The sequence below is a fragment of the Hippocampus guttulatus genome, chromosome 17 (assembly GCF_054856545.1).
Source record: "Hippocampus guttulatus isolate MCC_2025c chromosome 17, RoL_Hgut_1.0, whole genome shotgun sequence".
NCBI classification, from domain to species: Eukaryota; Metazoa; Chordata; class Actinopteri; order Syngnathiformes; family Syngnathidae; genus Hippocampus; species Hippocampus guttulatus.
In genome coordinates this window covers 15,654,539-15,680,000 of record NC_141277.1, presented here as the reverse complement: position 1 = coordinate 15,680,000, position 25,462 = coordinate 15,654,539, and positions in this window count along the sequence as shown.

Below are 25,462 nucleotides of genomic sequence, written 5' to 3'. Positions count from 1 at the left end.
GCATGTTTTTGGAAAGAGGGAGGAAACGGGAGTACCCAGAGAAAACCCACTCAAGCACGGGGAGAACATGCACACAGTAAGGCAGGAGCTGGAATCGAACCCTGTACCTCTGCACTGTGAGGCAAACATGCGAACAACGCCGAGCCTTGGCGCCAAAACGCTGATGGAAAAAACAGAGCCTTTTTGCGCCGCTTCCGTGTAACCACTCGGCCACCACTGTCGGGTCAACGCCTGGTGTCGCCTCGAGGAGGGGATCGGCCGTCGCACTTTGCACGGCGAACTGTCGTGTAGCCACCAGAACTCGATCCGCTTCTTCAGCCAAACACTGATAATTGCCGGTCGTCAGACATACCGAGTTAACCCTAACCCTAACCCTAACCCTAACCCTAATCCTAATGACCATTAATTTGACTACACAACTCATTCCTATGAAGATACATTCAAACTCCGAAAACATGCTCAGCTAGGGCTGAAAATGCATTTAAAGCAATAAAAACTCAAATTGAGTGTCACGCCTAAACCAAAGCACCTATAAGATAAGATATCCTTTATTTGTCCCTCACTGGGGAAATTTACAGCCTCCAGCAGCAAGAATGTAGGTAGAAAGAAGAAAGAAGAGAAAATAAAAACAGGGATATGCGCTGCTGGAGAGGCAGCCACTCAGGGGGTTATGCAGACACTTCAACATGTATTTAGTTCTGGATGACCTCCTGAAGCCTAAATGAGCATTAATTTGACTACAAAACTCATTCCTATGAAGATACATTCAAACTCAGAAAAAGTGCTCAGCTCGGCCAAAAAATGCATTTAGCAATAAAAACTCAAATTGAGTGTCACTCCTAAACCAAAGGACTTATGCACACACTTCAACATGTATGTAGTTCAGGATGTCCTCCTGAAGCCTAAATGAGCATTAATTTGACTACACAACTCATTCCTATGAAGATACATTCAAAGTCAGAAAACGCGCTCAGCTCGGGCTGAAAATGCATTTAAAGCAATAAAAACTCAGATTGAGTGTCACGCCTAAACCAAAGCACCTATAAGATAAGATATCCTTTATTTGTCCCACACTGGGGAAATTTACAGCCTCCAGCAGCAAGAATGTATGTAGAAAGAAGAAAGACGAGAAAATAAAAACAGGGATATGCGCTGCTGGAGAGGCAGCCACTCAGGGGGTTATGCAGACACTTCAACATGTATTTAGTTCTGGATGACCTCCTGAAGCCTAAATGAGCATTAATTTGACTACAAAACTCATTCCTATGAAGATACATTCAAACTGAGAAAAAGTGCTCAGCTCGGCCAAAAAATGCATTTAGCAATAAAAACTCAAATTGAGTGTCACTCCTAAACCAAAGGACTTATGCACACACTTCAACATGTATGTAGTTCAGGATGTCCTCCTGAAGCCTAAATGAGCATTAATTTGACTACACAACTCATTCCTATGAAGATACATTCAAAGTCAGAAAACGCGCTCAGCTCGGGCTGAAAATGCATTTACAGCAATAAAAACTCGGATTGAGTGTCACGCCTAAATCAAAGGAGTTATGCACATATTTCAACATGTATTTAGTTCAGTATGTCCTCATGAAGCCTAAATGAGCATTAATTTGACCACATAACTTATTTCTATGAAGATACATTCAAACTCAGAAAACGTGCTCAGCTCGGCCTGAAAATGCATTTAAAGCAATAAACACTCAAACTGAGTGTCACACCTAAACCAAAGGACTTATGCACAGACTTCAACATGTAATTAGTTCAGGATGTCCTCTTGAAGCCTAAATGAGCAATAATTTGATCACACATTTCATTCCTATGAAGATACATTCAAAGTGAGAAAGCGCGCTCAGCTCGGGCTAAAAATGCATTTAAAGCAATAAAAACTCAAATTGAGTGTCACGCCTAAACCAAAGGACTTATGCACACACTTCAACATGTATTTAGTTCAGGATGACCTCCTGAAGCCTAAATGAGCATTCATTTGATCACACAACGCATTCCTATGAAGATACATTCAAACTCAGAAAACGTGCTCAGCTCGGCCTGAAAATGCATTTCAAGCAATAAAAACTGAATCTGAGTTTTACACCTAAACAAAACACACATTTCAACGGCCACTTCAACCTGAGTACAACACACATAGAGTTTAGAAAATCGGATTAAGGGTCAAGACAGCCAAGGACACTTTACAATAACACAAAACAATACGGGTTGAGCAGCGGCAGCCAAAACGCGCCAGCGTTCACTCAACCCGGAAGTCAGAAAGAAACCACAAGGGAGGGAGAGGGGGAGAAAAAAAAACACGCTCGAACTACCCTAATTTTGAGGATAATTTGAGTTAGGCAAAAAACTCCTGCACAAGCATATGACAGTTACAACAGGTCACAAGACATAAACACACCATTCTCCGTTTCCTCCAAGGATCTAGGGTGTACCCAGCAGCAAAAGTCCCCAAGGGGCAAGTAGGCTCCTCACTGCCTGCTTTTCTCGTCTAGAAAATTTTGTCGATGGCATCGAGAGACCAGCCAACCAATTACATGTTTGTTTTTACGATGAAAATACGACAGGAGGCTAGGAAAAGTCAGACAAAGACAGCACATGGACTGAGTGGCGAGCGGGGAAGGGTGGGGGTGGGGGGACAGGAGCAGAAAGCAAAAGCGTCCGCCTTCGTCGAGAGCCAAGCAAAAAAAAAATATATATAGACTGTATATAGTGTTACATTGCCTGTCAATGTTCTGGTCAAAGAATGCCTTCAAACTAAAGTAAAACAGGATTCTTAACCATCCATCCATGAATTTTCCAAACTGACTTATTTTCACTAGGGTAGCGGGGGTGCTGGAGCCAATCCCAGCTGTTTTTAGGCAGTAGACAGAGGACACCCTGAATCAGTTGCCAGCCAATCGCAGGGCGCACAGAGACGAACAACCATCCGCGCTTACACTCACACGAGGGACTATTTAGAGTGTTCCATTAATCTACCACGCATGTTTTTGGAAAGAGGGAGGAAACGGGAGTACCCAGAGAAAACCCACTCAAGCACGGGGAGAACATGCACACAGTAAGGCAGGAGCTGGAATCGAACCCTGTACCTCTGCACTGTGAGGCAAACATGCGAACAACGCCGAGCCTTGGCGCCAAAACGCTGATGGAAAAAACAGAGCCTTTTTGCGCCGCTTCCGTGTAACCACTCGGCCACCACTGTCGGGTCAACGCCTGGTGTCGCCTCGAGGAGGGGATCGGCCGTCGCACTTTGCACGGCGAACTGTCGTGTAGCCACCAGAACTCGATCCGCTTCTTCAGCCAAACACTGATAATTGCCGGTCGTCAGACATACCGAGTTAACCCTAACCCTAACCCTAACCCTAACCCTAATCCTAATGACCATTAATTTGACTACACAACTCATTCCTATGAAGATACATTCAAACTCCGAAAACATGCTCAGCTAGGGCTGAAAATGCATTTAAAGCAATAAAAACTCAAATTGAGTGTCACGCCTAAACCAAAGCACCTATAAGATAAGATATCCTTTATTTGTCCCTCACTGGGGAAATTTACAGCCTCCAGCAGCAAGAATGTAGGTAGAAAGAAGAAAGAAGAGAAAATAAAAACAGGGATATGCGCTGCTGGAGAGGCAGCCACTCAGGGGGTTATGCAGACACTTCAACATGTATTTAGTTCTGGATGACCTCCTGAAGCCTAAATGAGCATTAATTTGACTACAAAACTCATTCCTATGAAGATACATTCAAACTCAGAAAAAGTGCTCAGCTCGGCCAAAAAATGCATTTAGCAATAAAAACTCAAATTGAGTGTCACTCCTAAACCAAAGGACTTATGCACACACTTCAACATGTATGTAGTTCAGGATGTCCTCCTGAAGCCTAAATGAGCATTAATTTGACTACACAACTCATTCCTATGAAGATACATTCAAAGTCAGAAAACGCGCTCAGCTCGGGCTGAAAATGCATTTAAAGCAATTAAAACTCAGATTGAGTGTCACGCCTAAACCAAAGCACCTATAAGATAAGATATCCTTTATTTGTCCCACACTGGGGAAATTTACAGCCTCCAGCAGCAAGAATGTATGTAGAAAGAAGAAAGAAGAGAAAATAAAAACAGGGATATGCGCTGCTGGAGAGGCAGCCACTCAGGGGGTTATGCAGACACTTCAACATGTATTTAGTTCTGGATGACCTCCTGAAGCCTAAATGAGCATTAATTTGACTACAAAACTCATTCCTATGAAGATACATTCAAACTCAGAAAAAGTGCTCAGCTCGGCCAAAAAATGCATTTAGCAATAAAAACTCAAATTGAGTGTCACTCCTAAACCAAAGGACTTATGCACACACTTCAACATGTATGTAGTTCAGGATGTCCTCCTGAAGCCTAAATGAGCATTAATTTGACTACACAACTCATTCCTATGAAGATACATTCAAAGTCAGAAAACGCTCTCAGCTCGGGCTGAAAATGCATTTACAGCAATAAAAACTCAGATTGAGTGTCACGCCTAAATCAAAGGAGTTATGCACAGATTTCAACATGTATTTAGTTCAGTATGTCCTCATGAAGCCTAAATGAGCATTAATTTGACCACATAACTTATTTCTATGAAGATACATTCAAACTCAGAAAACGTGCTCAGCTCGGCCTGAAAATGCATTTAAAGCAATAAACACTCAAACTGAGTGTCACACCTAAACCAAAGGACTTATGCACAGACTTCAACATGTAATTAGTTCAGGATGTCCTCTTGAAGCCTAAATGAGCAATAATTTGATCACACATTTCATTCCTATGAAGATACATTCAAAGTGAGAAAGCGCGCTCAGCTCGGGCTAAAAATGCATTTAAAGCAATAAAAACTCAAATTGAGTGTCACGCCTAAACCAAAGGACTTATGCACACACTTCAACATGTATTTAGTTCAGGATGACCTCCTGAAGCCTAAATGAGCATTCATTTGATCACACAACGCATTCCTATGAAGATACATTCAAACTCAGAAAACGTGCTCAGCTCGGCCTGAAAATGCATTTCAAGCAATAAAAACTGAATCTGAGTGTCACACCTAAACAAAACACACATTTCAACGGCCACTTCAACCTGAGTACAACACACATAGAGTTTAGAAAATCGGATTAAGGGTCAAGACAGCCAAGGACACTTTACAATAACACAAAACAATACGGGTTGAGCAGCGGCAGCCAAAACGCGCCAGCGTTCACTCAACCCGGAAGTCAGAAAGAAACCACAAGGGAGGGAGAGGGGGAGAAAAAAAAACACGCTCGAACTACCCTAATTTTGAGGATAATTTGAGTTAGGCAAAAAACTCCTGCACAAGCATATGACAGTTACAACAGGTCACAAGACATAAACACACCATTCTCCGTTTCCTCCAAGGATCTAGGGTGTACCCAGCAGCAAAAGTCCCCAAGGGGCAAGTAGGCTCCTCACTGCCTGCTTTTCTCGTCTAGAAAATTTTGTCGATGGCATCGAGAGACCAGCCAACCAATTACATGTTTGTTTTTACGATGAAAATACGACAGGAGGCTAGGAAAAGTCAGACAAAGACAGCACATGGACTGAGTGGCGAGCGGGGAAGGGTGGGGGTGGGGGGACAGGAGCAGAAAGCAAAAGCGTCCGCCTTCGTCGAGAGCCAAGCAAAAAAAAAATATATATAGACTGTATATAGTGTTACATTGCCTGTCAATGTTCTGGTCAAAGAATGCCTTCAAACTAAAGTAAAACAGGATTCTTAACCATCCATCCATGAATTTTCCAAACTGACTTATCTTCACTAGGGTAGCGGGGGTGCTGGAGCCAATCCCAGCTGTTTTTAGGCAGTAGACAGAGGACACCCTGAATCAGTTGCCAGCCAATCGCAGGGCGCACAGAGACGAACAACCATCCGCGCTTACACTCACACGAGGGACTATTTAGAGTGTTCCATTAATCTACCACGCATGTTTTTGGAAAGAGGGAGGAAATGGGAGTACCCAGAGAAAACCCACTCAAGCACGGGGAGAACATGCACACAGTAAGGCAGGAGCTGGAATCGAACCCTGTACCTCTGCACTGTGAGGCAAACATGCGAACAACGCCGAGCCTTGGCGCCAAAACGCTGATGGAAAAAACAGAGCCTTTTTGCGCCGCTTCCGTGTAACCACTCGGCCACCACTGTCGGGTCAACGCCTGGTGTCGCCTCGAGGAGGGGATCGGCCGTCGCACTTTGCACGGCGAACTGTCGTGTAGCCACCAGAACTCGATCCGCTTCTTCAGCCAAACACTGATAATTGCCGGTCGTCAGACATACCGAGTTAGCCAACACCACGTGCACCGGGGCCTGGTCGCTGGCGTAGGAAAACGCGCAGGAAAAGAAATCCGCCTTCATCCGAGCCTAACAGCGACAGCATCTTGTCCATCAGATTCACTGCCGTGCCATCGCCCAGGCCGGAAGGGAAAGGAGTCTGTCTGCTCTCTCCGAGTCCGACAAACTGAACCTCCTGAGCAGAAGCTGTTTGAGCATGTCGTATTTCCCGCCTTGTGGAGGCCCCAGTAAGAGCTGCATCGCACGACGTTTAGTCTGCTGGTAGAGGGATGCCACGACCATGTAATATTTCGGCTCATCGGGAGGATTCCCTGTCGGTGGAAAAGCGCTTCCACATGCTGAAACCACGAAGCCGCGTCGCACTGCCAGAACTCCGGTTGCCTCGCGGCAGAGGCGGTGGCTGCAAGTTGCGAGAGTCAGCGCGACGTGGCCGAGGAAGACACCTCTTCATCCGTTATCCGGCGGCTGCAAGTTGCGGGAGTCGGCGCGACGTGGCTGAGGAAGACACGTCTTCATCCGTTATCCGAAACATCTTAACGTCAGGGTCACCAATATGGCAGTCAAAAGGAGCACACACGATTGCCTGTAAACACGTCTTTATTGATAATCTACGTCCTGTAGATCATGGCATAAAAAAGAAGAGGAACAGTAATGGCCTCGGAAGAGAAAGTGAAGTGTATCTGATTAAACGAAGCAGGTTACAAAATACGAAACATTCAGGAGACGTTTGGAGTCGGAAAGTCTCAAATCTACGAGACTTTGAAAAACGAGGAAGCGATTCTTGCTCAGTCCGATTCTGGCTATTTCCATGCTCAGAGTGAATTGCTTGAGGCTCGACGGACAGTCGAGTAAATACACGTTTCCTGGTTGACTGTTATCGTGCTAAAACTTTCCACAAACTGGATCGCTAATAAGAGAGAAAGCGAATTCCATAACACTAACTATGGGCATCGAAGACTTCGAAGCGTCCCGTGGCTGGCATCAAAAATTCATTGCACGACATCAACTGAGCAACGCTGTCTTGTGTGGTGATTGGGGATAGGTCAAGTTCGAGACAGTGAATGAGTGGAAAGAAACCACCAGGTCTTTTATTCGGGTCATTTTGTAGCAAATAGTCCTAACTTTGTTATATTTTGTCACCTACCTGTACTGTATGCTGCAGTTTTGGGGCAATATATTGTTGAACTTTGTTGCTTGTGTTGTCACACATGTATGTTGATAACATACTTGGACGTTCATACAGGACATATACCACAGTTGTTTCAGCGTTCTCATAAAAAAAAAGAAAAAAAGAAAAAAAGGTAATACTTAAATGCTTTTGTTCTGTTGATATTTGGTATGGACTGTCAACATGTACAGTTTTTTTTATGAACCGTATCTTGTGCTGACCCGGCCCACCTGTCAAATTTAGAAATCAATGTGGCCCCCGAGCCAAAAAAGTTGCCCCCCCTGCCCTAGATCCTTGGAGGAAGCGGAGATGGTGTGTGTCTTGTGACCTGTTATAACTGTCATATGCTTGTGCAGGAGTTTTTTGCCTAACTCAAATTATCCTCAAAATTAGGGTAGTTCAAGCGTGTTTTTTTTTCTCCCCCTCTCCCTCCCCTGTGGTTTCTTTCTGACTTCCGGGTTGAGTGAACGCTGGTGCGTTTTGGCTGCCGCTGCTCAACCCGTATTGTTTTGTGTTTTTTGTTATTGTAAAGTGTCCTTGGGTGTCTTGAAAGGTGCTTATAAATAAAATGTATTATTATTATTATTATAACTAAAGCATTCCCCACACACGAACCTCACCCCCCAAAAGCTAAGGTTCTCCCGAACCCTTAATCCGATTTTCTAAACTCTATGTGTGTTGTACTTAGGTTGAAGTGGCCGTTGAAATGTGTGTTTTGTTTAGGCGTGATTCTCAATTTGAGTTTTTATTGCTTTAAATGTATTTTCAGGCCGAGCTGAGCGCGTTTTCTAACTTTGAATGTATCTTCATAGGAATGAGTTGTGTGATCAAATTAATGCTCATTTAGGCTTCAGGATGACATCCTGAACTAAATACATGTTGAAGTGTGTGCATAAGTCCTTTGGTTTAGGTGTCACATACAATTTGAGTTTTTATGGCTTTAAATGCATTTTCAGGGCAAGCTGACCACGTTTTCTGAATTTGAATGTATCTTCATAGTAATGAATTGTGTGATCAAATTAATGCTCATTTAGGCTTCAGGAGGTTACCCTGAGCTAAATACACGTTGAAGTGTTTGCATAAGTCCTTTGGTTTAGGCGTCACATACAATTTGAGTTTTTATTGCTTTAAATGCATTTTCAGGCCAAGCTGAGCACGTTTTCTGAATTTGAATGTATCTTCATAGGAATGAGTTGTGTGATCAAATTCATGCTCATTTAGGCTTCAGGAGGTTACCCTGAGCTAAATACACGTTGAAGTGTTTGCATAAGTCCTTTGGTTTAGGCGTGACACTCAATTTGAGTTTTTATTGTTTTAAATGCATTTTCAGGCCGAGCTGAGCACGTTTTCTGAGTTTGAATGTATCTTCATAGTAATGAATTGTGTGATCAAATTAATGGTCATTTAGGCTTCAGGAGGTCATCCTGAAAAAAATCCATGTTGAAGTGTGTGCATAAGTGTCAGGTTTGTCCAATTTGACACTCAGGAATAAACAAAAGGAGGAGACAGGAGACTCGATTCTGGTACCAGGAGGGAACGAGGAGAAGCATTCGGTTTCAGTTCTCGGCACGTAACCCTAACGATCTCCCCCTTCACCTCCTCATTTATTGGGAAAGCTACTACATAGGTGTGTCCAACCTAAAGGGTGGGGGCTGTTGAACACACACTGAACTTGTTTGACTATGTGTGTGTATGTGAGTGCAAATTACGTACATGTGTGCAATTGTCACAAAAACATCACGCCGCAGCTGGTGTTGATGGCTCCATTCACTGTCCACCCTTGCTCACTGTTTAGTCTTAACACTTATCTCTTCCCAACCACTTCCTCGGAAAGGTGGTTGCGTCCCTAAACTTCCACACAGTGCGCCAAGCATTCTTGATTATAAAAGTGAGTATATAATGGATAAAATGTGAGTACATAATAAAGAATGTATCTCTATTAAAAGCAGAAGCGTTCTTCATTGCAGGCATAGTCAATTAATGATTGCAAGCATAAGCGTTCTTCTTTGCAAGCATAATCAATTTATCATGTCAGGCAAAAGTGAATGTATGATGACTAAAAATAATCAATCCAACAATAAGTCCTTTGGTTTAGGTGTGACACTCAATTTGAGTTTTTATTGCTTTAAATGCATTTTCAGGCCGAGCTGAGCACGTTTTCTGAGTTTGAATGTATCTTCATAGGAATGAGTTGTGTGATCAAATTAATGCTTATTTAGGCTTCAGGAGGTCAACCTGAACTAAATACATGTTGAAGTGTGTGCATAAGTCCTTCGGTTTAGGCATTATACTCAATTTGAGGTTTTATTGCTTTAAATGCATTTTCAGGCCAAGCTGAGCACGTTTTGTGAGTTTGAATGTATCTTCATAGGAATGAGTTGTGTGGTCAAATTAATGCTCATTTAGGCTTCAGGAGGACATCCTGAACAAAATACATGTTGAAGTGTGTGCATAAGTCCTTTGGTTTAGGCGTGACACTCAATTTGAGTTTGTATTGCTTTAAATGCATTTTCAGCCCGAGCTGAGCACGTTTTCTGAGTTTGAATGTATCTTCATAGGAATGAGTTGTGTTGTCAAATTAATGCTCATTTAGGCTTCAGGAGGACATCCTAAACTAAATACATATTTGAAGTGTGTGCACGAGTCCTTTGGTTTAGGCGTGATACTCAATTTGAGTTTTTAACGCTTTAAATGCATTTTCAGCCCGAGCTGAGCACGTTTTCTGAGTTTGAATGTATCTTCATAGGAATGGGTTGTGTAGTCAAATTAATGCTCATTTAGACTTCAGGAGGACATCCTGAACTAAATACATGTTGAAGTGTGTGCATAAGTCCTTTGGTTTGGGCGTGACACTCAATTTGAGTTATTATTGCTTAAAATGCATTTTCAGCCCGAGCGGAGCAAGTTTTCAAAATATGTCTTAAATCATGTTATGGTCTGTTTCCCCCTCTACTGACCAAAGTCCAATATTGTCTCCGAGGCCTGAAACCATTTTCATTTATATGACTGTATTACCGTACTCTTGAGCCAATTATTCCATTACTCTTTGTTCTTGAACTAATTATAACTCAACGCGGGTACCATGACTATACTCAATTTCAGTTTTTTTTTGCTTTAAGTGCAGTTTCAGGCCGAGCTGAGCACGTGTTCTGAGTTTGAATGTATCTTCATAGGAATGAGTTGTGTGATCAAATTAATGCTCATTTAGGCTTCAGGAGGACATCCTGAACTAAGTACATGTTGAAGTGTGTGCATAAGTCCTTTGGTTTGGGTGTGACACTCAATTTGAGTTTTTATTGCTTTAAATGCATTTTCAGGCCGAGCTGAACACGTTTTCTGACTTTGAATGTATCTTCATAGGAATGAGTTTTGTAGTCAAATTAATGCTCATTTAGGCTTCAGGAGGACATCCTAAACTAAATACATGTTGAAGTGTGTGCATAAGTCCTTTGGTTTAGACGTGACACTCAATTTGAGTTTTTATTTTTTTAAATGCATTTTCTGCCCGAGCTGAGCACGTTTTCTGACTCTGAATGTATCTTCATAGGAATGAGATGTGTAGTCAAATTAATGCTCATTTAGGCTTCAGGAGGACATCCTGAACTAAATACATGTTGAAGTGTGTGCATAAGTCCTTTAGGCGTGACACTCAATTTGAGTTTTTATTGCTTTAAATGCATTTTCAGGCCGAGCTGAGCACGTATTGTGAGTTTGAATGTATCTTCATAGGAATGAGTTGTGTGATCAGTTAAATGCTGATTTAGGCTTCATGAGGACATACTGAACTAAATACATGTTGAAATATGTGCATAAGTCCTTTGGTTTGAGCGTGACACTCAATTTGAGTTTTTATTGCTTTAAATGCATTTTCAGCCCGAGCTGAGTGGATTTTCTGACTTTGAATGTATCTTCATAGGAATGAGTTGTGTAGTCAAATTAATGCTCATATAGGTTTCAGGAGGACATCCTGAACTAAATACATGTTGAAGTGTGTGCATAAGTCCTTTGGTTTAGGCGTGACACTCAATTTGAGTATTTATTGCTTTAAATGCATTTTCAGGCCGAGCTGAGCACGTTTTCTGACTTTGAATGTATCTTCATAGGAATGAGTTGTGTAGTCAAATTAATGCTCATTTGGGCTTCAGGAGGACATCCTGAACTAAAAAAATGTTGAAGTGTGTGCATAAGTTCTTTAGGCGTGACACTCAATTTAAGTTTTTATTGCTTTAAATGCATTTTCAGGCCGAGCTGAGCACATTTTCTGAGTTTGAATGTATCTTCATAGGGATGAGTTGTGTGGTCAAATTAATGCTCATTTAGGCTTCAGGAGGCCATCCTGAACAAAATACATGTTGAAGTGTGTGCATAAGTCCTTTGGTTTAGGCGTGACACTCAATTTGCGTTTGTATTGCTTTAAATGCATTTTCAGCCCGAGCTGAGTACGTTTTCTGAGTTTGAATGTATCTTCATAGGAATGAGTTGTGTTGTCAAATTAATGCTCATTTAGGCTTCAGGAGGACATCCTAAACTAAATACATATTTGAAGTGTGTGCACGAGTCCTTTGGTTTAGGCGTGATACTCAATTTGAGTTTTTAACGCTTTAAATGCATTTTCAGCCCGAGCTGAGCACGTTTTCTGAGTTTGAATGTATCTTCATAGGAATGAGTTGTGTAGTCAAATTAATGCTCATTTAGACTTCAGGAGGACATCCTGAACTAAATACATGTTGAAGTGTGTGCATAAGTCCTTTGGTTTGGGCGTGACACTCAATTTGAGTTATTATTGCTTAAAATGCATTTTCAGGCCGAGCGGAGCAAGTTTTCAAAATATGTCTTAAATCATGTTATGGTCTGTTTCCCCCTCTACTGACCAAAGTCCAATATTGTCTCCGAGGCCTGAAACCATTTTCATTTATATGACTGTATTACCGTACTCTTGAGCCAATTATTCCATTACTCTTTGTTCTTGAACTAATTATAACTCAACGCGGGTACCATGACTATACTCAATTTCAGTTTTTTTTTGCTTTAAGTGCAGTTTCAGGCCGAGCTGAGCACGTGTTCTGAGTTTGAATGTATCTTCATAGGAATGAGTTGTGTGATCAAATTAATGCTCATTTAGGCTTCAGGAGGACATCCTGAACTAAGTACATGTTGAAGTGTGTGCATAAGTCCTTTGGTTTGGGTGTGACACTCAATTTGAGTTTTTATTGCTTTAAATGCATTTTCAGGCCGAGCTGAGCACGTTTTCTGACTTTGAATGTATCTTCATAGGAATGAGTTTTGTAGTCAAATTAATGCTCATTTAGGCTTCAGGAGGACATCCTAAACTAAATACATGTTGAAGTGTGTGCATAAGTCCTTTGGTTTAGACGTGACACTCAATTTGAGTTTTTATTGCTTTAAATGCATTTTCTGCCCGAGCTGAGCACGTTTTCTGACTCTGAATGTATCTTCATAGGAATGAGATGTGTAGTCAAATTAATGCTCATTTAGGCTTCAGGAGGACATCCTGAACTAAATACATGTTGAAGTGTGTGCATAAGTCCTTTAGGCGTGACACTCAATTTGAGTTTTTATTGCTTTAAATGCATTTTCAGGCCGAGCTGAGCACGTATTGTGAGTTTGAATGTATCTTCATAGGAATGAGTTGTGTGATCAATTTAATGCTGATTTAGGCTTCATGAGGACATACTGAACTAAATACATGTTGAAATATGTGCATAAGTCCTTTGGTTTGAGCGTGACACTCAATTTGAGTTTTTATTGCTTTAAATGCATTTTCAGCCCGAGCTGAGTGCATTTTCTGACTTTGAATGTATCTTCATAGGAATGAGTTGTGTAGTCAAATTAATGCTCATTTGGGCTTCAGGAGCACATCCTGAACTAAAAAAATGTTGAAGTGTGTGCATAAGTCCTTTAGGCGTGACACTCAATTTGAGTTTTTATTGCTTTAAATGCATTTTCAGGCCGAGCTGAGCACGTATTGTGAGTTTGAATGTATCTTCATAGGAATGAGTTGTGTGATCAATTTAATGCTGATTTAGGCTTCATGAGGACATACTGAACTAAATACATGTTGAAATATGTGCATAAGTCCTTTGGTTTGAGCGTGACACTCAATTTGAGTTTTTATTGCTTTAAATGCATTTTCAGCCCGAGCTGAGTGCATTTTCTGACTTTGAATGTATCTTCATAGGAATGAGTTGTGTAGTCAAATTAATGCTCATTTGGGCTTCAGGAGCACATCCTGAACTAAAAAAATGTTGAAGTGTGTGCATAGGTCCTTTAGGCGTGACACTCAATTTAAGTTTTTATTGCTTTAAATGCATTTTCAGGCCGAGCTGAGCACATTTTCTGAGTTTAAATGTATCTTCATAGGGATCAGTTGTGTAGTCAAATAATGCCAATTTAGGCTTCAGGAGGACATCTTGAACTAAATACATGTTGAAGTATGTGCATAAGTCCTTTGGTTTAGACGTGACACTCAATTTGAGTTTTTATTGCTTTAAATGCATTTTCTGCCCGAGCTGAGCACGTTTTCTGAGTTTGAATGTATGTTCATAGGAATGAGTTGTGTGGTCAAATTAATGCTCATTTAGGCTTCAGGAGCCCATCCTGAACAAAATACATGTTGAAGTGTGTGCATAAGTCCTTTGGTTTAGGCGTGAGACTCAATTTGAGTTTGTATTGCTTTAAATGCATTTTCAGCCCGAGCTGAGCCCGTTTTCTGAGTTTGAATGTATCTTCATAGGAATGAGTTGTGTTGTCAAATTAATGCTCATTTAGGCTTCAGGAGGACATCCTAAACTAAATACATATTTGAAGTGTGTGCACGAGTCCTTTGGTTTAGGCGTGATACTCAATTTGAGTTTTTAACGCTTTAAATGCATTTTCAGGCCGAGCAGAGCAAGTTTTCAAAATATGTCTTAAATCATGTTATGGTCTGTTTCCCCCTCTACTGACCAAAGTCCAATATTGTCTCCGAGGCCTGAAACCATTTTCATTTATATGACTGTATTACTGTACTCTTGAGCCAATTATTCCATTACTCTTTGTTCTTGAACTAATTATAACTCAACGCGGGTACCATGACTATACTCAATTTCAGTTTTTTTTGCTTTAAGTGCAGTTTCAGCCCGAGCTGAGCACGTTTTCTGAGTTTGAATGCATCTTCATAGGAATGAGTTGTGTAGTCAAATTAATGCTCATTTAGGCTTCAGGAGGACATCCTGAACTAAGTACATGTTGAAGTGTGTGCATAAGTCCTTTGGTTTGGGTGTGACACTCAATTTGAGTTTTTATTGCTTTAAATGCATTTTCAGGCCGAGCTGAGCACGTTTTCTGACTTTGAATGTATCTTCATAGGAATGAGTTTTGTAGTCAAATTAATGCTCATTTAGGCTTCAGGAGGACATCCTAAACTAAATACATGTTGAAGTGTGTGCATAAGTCCTTTGGTTTAGACGTGACACTCAATTTGAGTTTTTATTGCTTTAAATGCATTTTCTGCCCGAGCTGAGCACGTTTTCTGAGTTTGAATGTATGTTCATAGGAATGAGTTGTGTGGTCAAATTAATGCTCATTTAGGCTTCAGGAGGACATCCTGAACTAAATACATGTTGAAGTGTATGCATAAGTCTTTTGGTTTAGGCGTGACACTCAATTTGAGTTTTTATTGCTTTAAATGCATTTTCAGGCCGAGCTGAGCACGTTTTTCTGAGTTTGAATGTATCTTCATAGGAATGAGTTGTGTAGTCAAATTAATGCTCATTTAGGCTTCAGGAGGACATCCTAAACTAAATACATATTTGAAGTGTGTGCACAAGTCCTTTGGTTTAGGCGTGATACTCAATTTGAGTTTTTAACGCTTTAAATGCATTTTCAGCCCGAGCTGAGCACGTTTTCTGAGTTTGAATGTATCTTCATAGGAATGAGTTGTGTAGTCAAATTAATGCTCATTTAGGCTTCAGGAGGACATCCTAAACTAAATACATGTTGAAGTGTGTGCACGAGTCCTTTGGTTTAGGTGTGATACTCAATTTGAGTTTTTATCGCTTTAAATGCATTTTCAGCCCGAGCTGAGCACGTTTTCTGAGTTTGAATGTATCTTCATAGGAATGAGTTGTGTGGTCAAATTAATGCTCATTTAGACTTCTGGAGGTCATCCTGAACTAAATACATGTTGAAGTGTGTTCATAAGTCCTTTAGGCATGACACTCAATTTGAGTTTTTATTGCATTAAATATATTTTCAGGCCGAGCAGACCACGTTTTCTGAGTTTGAATGTATCTTCATAGGCATGAGTTGTGTGATAAAAATAATGGGTATTTAGGCTTCAGGAGGTCACCCTGAACTAAATACATGTTGAAATGTGTGCATAAGTCTTTTGGTTTAGGCGTGACACTCAATTTGAGTCTTTATTGCTTTAAATGCATTTTCAGGCCGAGCGGACCACGTTTTCTGAGTTTGAATGTATTTTCATAGGAATGAGTTGTGTCGTCAAATTAATGCTCATTTAGGCTTCAGGAGGACATCCTGAACTAAATACATGTTGAAGTGTGTGCATAAGTCCTTTGGTTTAGGCGTGACACTCAATTTGAGTTTTTATTGCTTTAAATGCATTTTCAGGCCGAGCTGAGCACGTTCTTCTGAGTTTGAATGTATCTTCATAGGAATGAGTTGTGTAGTCAAATTACTGCTCATTTAGGCTTCAGGAGGACATCCTAAACTAAATACATATTTGAAGTGTGTGCACAAGTCCTTTGGTTTAGGCGTGATACTCAATTTGAGTTTTTAACGCTTTAAATGCATTTTCAGCCCGAGCTGAGCACGTTTTCTGAGTTTGAATGTATCTTCATAGGAATGAGTTGTGTAGTCAAATTAATGCTCATTTAGGCTTCAGGAGGACATCCTAAACTAAATACATGTTGAAGTGTGTGCACGAGTCCTTTGGTTTAGGTGTGATACTCAATTTGAGTTTTTATCGCTTTAAATGCATTTTCAGCCCGAGCTGAGCACGTTTTCTGAGTTTGAATGTATCTTCATAGGAATGAGTTGTGTGGTCAAATTAATGCTCATTTAGACTTCTGGAGGTCATCCTGAACTAAATACATGTTGAAGTGTGTTCATAAGTCCTTTAGGCATGACACTCAATTTGAGTTTTTATTGCATTAAATATATTTTCAGGCCGAGCAGACCACGTTTTCTGACTTTGAATGTATCTTCATAGGCATGAGTTGTGTGATAAAAATAATGGGTATCTAGGCTTCAGGAGGTCACCCTGAACTAAATACATGTTGAAATGTGTGCATAAGTCTTCTGGTTTAGGCGTGACACTCAATTTGAGTCTTTATTGCTTTAAATGCATTTTCAGGCCGAGCGGACCACGTTTTCTGAGTTTGAATGTATCTTCATAGGAATGAGTTTTGTCGTCAAATTAATGCTCATTTAGGCTTCAGGAGGACATCCTGAACTAAGTACATGTTGAAGTGTGTGCATAAGTCCTTTGGTTTGGGTGTGACACTCAATTTGAGTTTTTATTGCTTTAAATGTATTTTCAGGCCGAGCTGAGCACGTTTTCTGACTTTGAATGTATCTTCATAGGAATGAGTTTTGTAGTCAAATTAATGCTCATTTAGGCTTCAGGAGGACATCCTAAACTAAATACATGTTGAAGTGTGTGCATAAGTCCTTTGGTTTAGACGTGACACTCAATTTGAGTTTTTATTGCTTTAAATGCATTTTCTGCCCGAGCTGAGCACGTTTTCTGAGTTTGAATGTATGTTCATAGGAATGAGTTGTGTGGTCAAATTAATGCTCATTTAGGCTTCAGGAGGACATCCTGAACTAAATACATGTTGAAGTGTATGCATAAGTCTTTTGGTTTAGGCGTGACACTCAATTTGAGTTTTTATTGCTTTAAATGCATTTTCAGGCCGAGCTGAGCACGTTTTTCTGAGTTTGAATGTATCTTCATAGGAATGAGTTGTGTAGTCAAATTAATGCTCATTTAGGCTTCAGGAGGACATCCTAAACTAAATACATATTTGAAGTGTGTGCACGAGTCCTTTGGTTTAGGCGTGATACTCAATTTGAGTTTTTAACGCTTTAAATGCATTTTCAGCCCGAGCTGAGCGCGTTTTCTGAGTTTGAATGTATCTTCATAGGAATGAGTTGTGTGGTCAAATTAATGCTCATTTAGACTTCTGGAGGTCATCCTGAACTAAATACATGTTGAAGTGTGTTCATAAGTCCTTTAGGCATGACACTCAATTTGAGTTTTTATTGCATTAAATATATTTTCAGGCCGAGCAGACCACGTTTTCTGAGTTTGAATGTATCTTCATAGGCATGAGTTGTGTGATAAAAATAATGGGTATTTAGGCTTCAGGAGGTCACCCTGAACTAAATACATGTTGAAATGTGTGCATAAGTCTTTTGGTTTAGGCGTGAAACTCAATTTGAGTCTTTATTGCTTTAAATGCATTTTCAGGCCGAGCGGACCACGTTTTCTGAGTTTGAATGTATCTTCATAGGAATGAGTTGTGTAGTCAAATTACTGCTCATTTAGGCTTCAGGAGGACATCCTAAACTAAATACATATTTGAAGTGTGTGCACAAGTCCTTTGGTTTAGGCGTGATACTCAATTTGAGTTTTTAACGCTTTAAATGCATTTTCAGCCCGAGCTGAGCACGTTTTCTGAGTTTGAATGTATCTTCATAGGAATGAGTTGTGTAGTCAAATTAATGCTCATTTAGGCTTCAGGAGGACATCCTAAACTAAATACATGTTGAAGTGTGTGCACGAGTCCTTTGGTTTAGGTGTGATACTCAATTTGAGTTTTTATCGCTTTAAATGCATTTTCAGCCCGAGCTGAGCACGTTTTCTGAGTTTGAATGTATCTTCATAGGAATGAGTTGTGTGGTCAAATGAATGCTCATTTAGACTTCTGGAGGTCATCCTGAACTAAATACATGTTGAAGTGTGTTCATAAGTCCTTTAGGCATGACACTCAATTTGAGTTTTTATTGCATTAAATATATTTTCAGGCCGAGCAGACCACGTTTTCTGACTTTGAATGTATCTTCATAGGCATGAGTTGTGTGATAAAAATAATGGGTATCTAGGCTTCAGGAGGTCACCCTGAACTAAATACATGTTGAAATGTGTGCATAAGTCTTCTGGTTTAGGCGTGACACTCAATTTGAGTCTTTATTGCTTTAAATGCATTTTCAGGCCGAGCGGACCACGTTTTCTGAGTTTGAATGTATCTTCATAGGAATGAGTTTTGTCGTCAAATTAATGCTCATTTAGGCTTCAGGAGGACATCCTGAACTAAATACATGTTGAAGTGTGTGCATAAGTCCTTTGGTTTAGGCGTGACACTCAATTTGAGTTTTTATTGCTTTAAATGCATTTTCAGGCCGAGCTGAGCACGTTTTTCTGAGTTTGAATGTATCTTCATAGGAATGAGTTGTGTAGTCAAATTACTGCTCATTTAGGCTTCAGGAGGACATCCTAAACTAAATACATATTTGAAGTGTGTGCACGAGTCCTTTGGTTTAGGCGTGATACTCAATTTGAGTTTTTAACGCTTTAAATGCATTTTCAGCCCGAGCTGAGCACGTTTTCTGAGTTTGAATCTATCTTCATAGGAATGAGTTGTGTAGTCAAATTAATGCTCATTTAGACTTCAGGAGGACATCCTGAACTAAATACATGTTGAAGTGTGTGCATAAGTCCTTTGGTTTGGGCGTGACACTCAATTTGAGTTATTATTGCTTAAAATGCATTTTCAGGCCGAGCGGAGCAAGTTTTCAAAATATGTCTTAAATCATGTTATGGTCTGTTTCCCCCTCTACTGACCAAAGTCCAACATTGTCTCCGAGGCCTGAAACCATTTTCATTTATATGACTGTATTACCGTACTCTTGAGCCAATTATTCCATTACTCTTTGTTCTTGAACTAATTATAACTAAACGCGGGTACCATGACTATACTCAATTTCAGTTTTTATTGCTTTAAGTGCAGTTTCAGGCCGAGCTGAGCATGTTTTCTGAGTTTGAATGTATCTTCATAGGAATGAGTTGTGTGATCAAATTAATGGTCATTTAGGCTTCAGGAGGTCATCCTGAACAAAATACATGTTCAAGTGTGTGCATAGGAGCCTGCTTGGCCTTCGGGGACACTTGCTGCCGGATACGCCCTGGATCCATGGAGAAAGTGGAGACCGGTGTGCCTGACAGTACTGTCCGTGGAGGATGTGGAAGACATCTACATTTTTTTGCCTTTTGATAACAGGTATGCTGCTGTTTGGTGTTGGCAGCTTGCTGTTCTATCGCAAAATAGAAGTGAAGAAGCTGCCGGTCACTCTGGATGGCTTGGCGCGAATGTCCAACACTCAGACTCAAGTGGTGACTGAGCTCAATCGCAATATTGTTGCGATTTTAAGGTAATCAAAATGAACATATTTCGAATGTGTCAGCAATATAAAATGAGCCAAACGCCACATGGAATCACCAGAATTACCCCAACAAAAAGCACTTACTGCTTTCTGAATACAAGTGAGTGCTTAGGTTTGAATAATCTAAGTGATGCATTGGCCTATTTAGCCATGCTGAGGTTAGGGCTTTGCGTTGAAAACTAGGAACAAGCAGAGTCTCGAGAGTCACCAGAACTACCCCAACAAGAAGCACTTACAGCGCTCTGAACACAAATGAGTACTAAGTTTTGAGTAATCTTAGTGATGCATTGGCCTATTTAGCTTGGCTGAGGTCAAGGCATTGGGTCTAAAACTAGGAACAAGCGAAATCTGGAGGATCACCAGAACTACCCCAACAAGAAGCACTTACTGTTTTCTAAACACGAGTGAGTGCTTTTGTTCGAGTAACCTTTGTGATGCATTGGCCTATTTAGCTTGGCTGAGGCCAAGGCATTGCGTTGAAAACTAGGAATAAAAGCAGTCTGGAGAGTCACCAGAACTACCCCAACAAGAAGCACTTACTACTTTCAGAACACAAGTGAGTGCTTTTGCTTGAGTAACCTTCGTGATGCATTGGCCTATTTAGCTTGGCTGAAGTCAAGGCATTTTGTTAAAAACTAGGAATAAAAGTAGTCTGGAGAGTCACCAGAACTACCCCAACAAGAAGCACTTACTGCTTTCTGAACACAAGTGAGTGCTTTTGTTCGAGTAACCTTCATGATGCATTGGCCTATTTAGCTTGGCTGAGGTCAAGGCATTGCTTTGAAAACTAGGAACAAGCGTAGTCTGGAGAGTCACAACAACTACCCCAACAAGAAGCACTTACTGCTTTCTGAACATGAGTGAGTGCTTTTGCTTGAGGAGCCTTCGTGATGCATTGGCCTATTTAGCTTGTCTGAGGTCAAGGCATTTTGTTAAAAACTAGGAATAAAAGTAGTCTGGAGAGTCACCAGAACTGCCCCAACAAGAATCACTTACAGCTTTCTGAACACAAGTGAGTGCTTCGATTTGAGTAATCTGAGTGATGCATTGGCCTATTTAGCTTGGCTTAGGTCAAGGCATTGCGTTGAAAACCAGGAAAGAGCGTAGTCTGGAGGATCACCAGAACTACCCCAACAAGAAGCACTTACTGCTTTCAGAATACAAGTGAGTGCTTAGGTTTGAGTAATCTTAGTGATGCATTGGCCTATTTAGCTTGGCTGAGGTTAGGGCATTGCGTTGAAAACTAGGAACAAGCATAGTCTGGAGGATCACCAGAACTACCCCAACAAGAAGCACTTACTGATTTCAGAACACGTCTGTGCTGATGTTTGGGTAATCTTGCTGACAAATTAGCATACTGCGCATGGTTGAGGTCAGGACATTGAATTGAAGAAACAATTGATGAACGGAGATACGTTTAAAAAGACATTTTGTTGATTTAGCTTGTCTAGGGAACAGCAAGAACGTCTCTATGTTCACATATCAGGTTGATTTTGTCTGTCTGACTGCCCCAGCAAGTAGTACTTTCTATTGTCAAATCCAAGCCAGTGCTCAAATTGGGTCAATGAAACTGACTCGGTCGGGAAAGACTTTAGTTTTCTGAACTTTGCTCACCTGTGAATGGATCATTTTCACCTTACCAAACGGCCTCCCTCTTCTTACGGTGGAGAAGTTGCGCAAATGCAGTCACAACAACTTTAAATAGAGATTTGCAATTGAAGCGCAACTCCACCCCCATGAATACTTTGTCAATGGTTAATTTGGCCAATAGGAATGTATTGCAACTCCCGCTCCCTTGTAATGAATAGCCTACATTGGTTGTCAATTCATGAGATCCTGATCAGCGGGAACAGCTGTCTGCTGAAAACGTCCCAAGCGAAACCAACCGTAAATGACGCAATTTGAAAAGAATAACATTTGCCTTCCCATTTAAGGTAATCAAAATGAACATATTTCAAATGTGTCAGCAATACAAAATGAGCCAAATGCCGCATTGAATCACCAGAACTACCCCAACGAAAGCACTTACTGCTTTCTGAACATGAGTGAGTGCTTAGGTTTGAGTAATCTGAGTGATGCATTGGCCTATTTAGCTTGGCTGAGGTCAAGGCATTGCGTTGAAAACGAGGAATAAAAGTAGTCTGGAGAGTCACCAGAACTACCCCAACAAGAATTACTTCCTGCTTTAAGAAGACAAGTGAGTGCTTAGGTTTGAGTAATCTTAGTGATGCATTGGCCTATTTAGCTTGGCTGAGGTCAAGGCATTGCGTTGAAAACTAGGAATAAGCATGGTCTCGAGAGTCACCAGAACTACCCCAACAAGAAGCACTTACTGCTTTCAGAATACCAGTGAGTGCTTAGGTTTGAGTAATATAAGTGATAAATTGGCCTATTTAGCCATGCTGAGGTTAGGGCTTTGCGTTGAAAACTAGGAACAAGCAGAGTCTCGAGAGTCACCAGAACTACCCCAACAAGAAGCACTTACTGCTTTCTCAACACAAGTGAGTGCTAACTTTTGAGTAATCTTAGTGATGCATTGGCCTAATTAGCTTGTCTAAGGTACGGCATCTCTTTGAAAACTAGGAACAGGCGTAGTCTGGAGAGTCACAAGAACTACCCCAACAAGAAGCACTTACTACTTTCAGAACACAAGTGAGTGCTTAGGTTTGAGTAATCTTAGTGATGCATTGGCCTATTTAGCTTGGCTGAGGTCAAGGCATTGCTTTGAAAACTAGGAACAAGCGTAGTCTGGAGAGTCACAACAACTACCCCAACAAGAAGCACTTACTGCTTTCTGAACACGAGTGAGTGCTTTTGCTTGAGTAACCTTCGTGATGCATTGGCCTATTTAGCTTGGCTGAAGTCAAGGCATTTTGTTGAAAACTAGGAATAAAAGTAGTCTGGAGAGTCACCAGAACTACCCCAACAAGAAGCACTTACTGCTTTCTGAACACAAGTGAGTGCTTAGGTTTGAGTAATCTTAGTGATGCATTGGACTATTTAGCTTGGCTGAGGTCAAGGATTTGCATTGAAAACTAGGAACAGGCGTAGTCTGGAGAGTCACAAGAACTACCCCAACAAGAAGCACTTACTGCTTTCTGAACACGAGTGAGTGCTTTTGTTTGAGTAACCTTCGTAATGCATTGGCCGATTTAGCTTGGCTGTGGTCAAGCATCGCGTTGAAAACTAGGAACAAGCATGGTCTCGAGAGTCACCAGAACTACCCTAACAAGAAGCACTTACTGCTTTCTGAACACAAGTGAGTGCTAAGTTTTGAGTAATCTAAGTGATGCATTGGCCTATTTAGCCATGCTCAGGTTAGGGCTTTGCGTTGAAAACTAGGAACAAGCAGAGTCTCGAGAGTCACCAGAATTACCCCAACAAGAAGCACTTACAGCTTTCTGAACACAAGTGAGTGCTTAGGTTTGAGTAATCTTAGTGATGCATTGGCCTATTTAGCTTGGCTGAGGTCAAGGCATTGCGTTGAAAACTAGGAACAACGAAGTCTGGAGAGTCACCAGAACTACCCCAACAAGAGTCACTTACTGCTTTCTGAACACGAGTGAGTGCTTTTGTTCGAGTAACCTTCGTGATGCATTGGCCTATTTCGCTTGGCTGAGGTCAAGGCATTGCGTTGAAAACTAGGAACAAGCATAGTCTCGATAGAAACCAGAACTACCTCAACAAGAAGCACTTACTACTTTCAGAATACAAGTGAGTGCTTAGGTTGGAGTCATCTTAGTGATGCATTGGCCTTTTTAGCTTGGCTGAGGTCAAGGCATTGCGTTGAAAACTAGGAACAAGCGTAGTCTGGAGAGTCACCAGAACTACCCCAACAAGAAGCACTTCCTGCTTTCAGAGTACAAGTGAGTGCTTAGGTTTGAGTAATCTAAGTGATGCATTGGCCTATTTAGCTTGGCTGAGGTTAGGGCATTGCGTTGAAAACTAGGAAGAAGCATAGTCTGGAGGATCACCAGAACTACCCCAACAAGAAGCACTTACTGATTTGAGAATACCAGTGAGTGCTTAGGTTTGAGTAATCTGAGTGATGCATTGGCCTATTTAGCCCTGCTGAGGTTAGGGCTTTGCGTTGAAAACTAGGAACAAGCAGAGTCTCGAGAGTCACCAGGACTACCCCAACAAGAAGCACTTACTGCTTTCTGAACACAAGTGAGTGCTTCGATTTGAGTAATCTGAGTGATGCATTGGCCTATTTAGCTTGGCTGAGGTCAAGGCATTGCCTTAAAAACCAGGAAAGAGCGTAGTCTGGAGGATCACCAGAACTACCCCAACAAGAAGCACTTACTGCTTTCAGAATACAAGTGAGTGCTTAGGTTTGAGTAATCTGAGTGATGCATTGAACTATTTAGCTTGGCTGAGGTCAAGGAATTGCGTTGAAAACCAGGAAAGAGCGTAGTCTGGAGGATCACCAGAACTACCCCAACAAGAAGCACTTACTGCTTTCAGAATACAAGTGAGTGCTTAGGTTTGAGTAATCTTAGTGATGCATTGGCCTATTTAGCTTGGCTGAGGTTAGGGCATTGCGTTGAAAACTAGGAACAAGCATAGTCTGGAGGATCACCAGAACTACCCCAACAAGAAGCACTTACTGATTTCAGAACACGTCTGTGCTGATGTTTGGGTAATCTTGCTGACAAATTAGCATACTGCGCATGGTTGAGGTCAGGACATTGAATTGAAGAAACAATTGATGAACGGAGATACGTTTAAAAATACATTTTGTTGATTTAGCTTGTCGAGGGAACAGCAAGAATGTCTCTATGTTCACATATCAGGTTGATTTTGTCTGTCTGACTGTCCCAGCAAGTAGCACTTTCTATTGTCAAATACAAGCCAGTGCTCAAATTGGGTCAATGAAACTGACTTGGTAGGGAAAGACTTTAGTTTTGTGAACTTTGCTCACCTGTGAATGGATCATTTTACCTTACCAAACGGCCTCCCTCTTCTTACGGTGGAGAGGTTGCGCAAATGCAGTCACAACAACTCTAAAAAGAGATTTGCAATTGAAGCTAAACTCCACACCCATGAATACTTTGTCAATGGCTAATTTGGCCAACAGGAATGTATTGCAACCCCCGCTCCCTTGTAATGAATAGCCTACATTGGTTGTCAATTCATGAGATCCTGATCAGCGGGAACAGCTGTCTGCTGAAAACGTCACAAGCGAGACCAACCGTAAAGGACGCAATTTGAAAAGAAAAACATTTGCCTTCCCATTTAAGGTAATCAAAATGAACATATTTCAAATGTGTCAGCAATAAAAAATGAGCCAAATGCCGCATTGAATCACCAGTACTACCCCAACAAAAAGCACTTACTGCTTTCTGAACATGAGTGAGTGCTTAGGTTTGAGTAATCTGAGTGATGCATTGGCCTATTTAGCTTGGCTGAGGTCAAGGCATTGCGTTGAAAACGAGGAATAAAAGTAGTCTGGAGAGTCACCAGAACTACCCCAA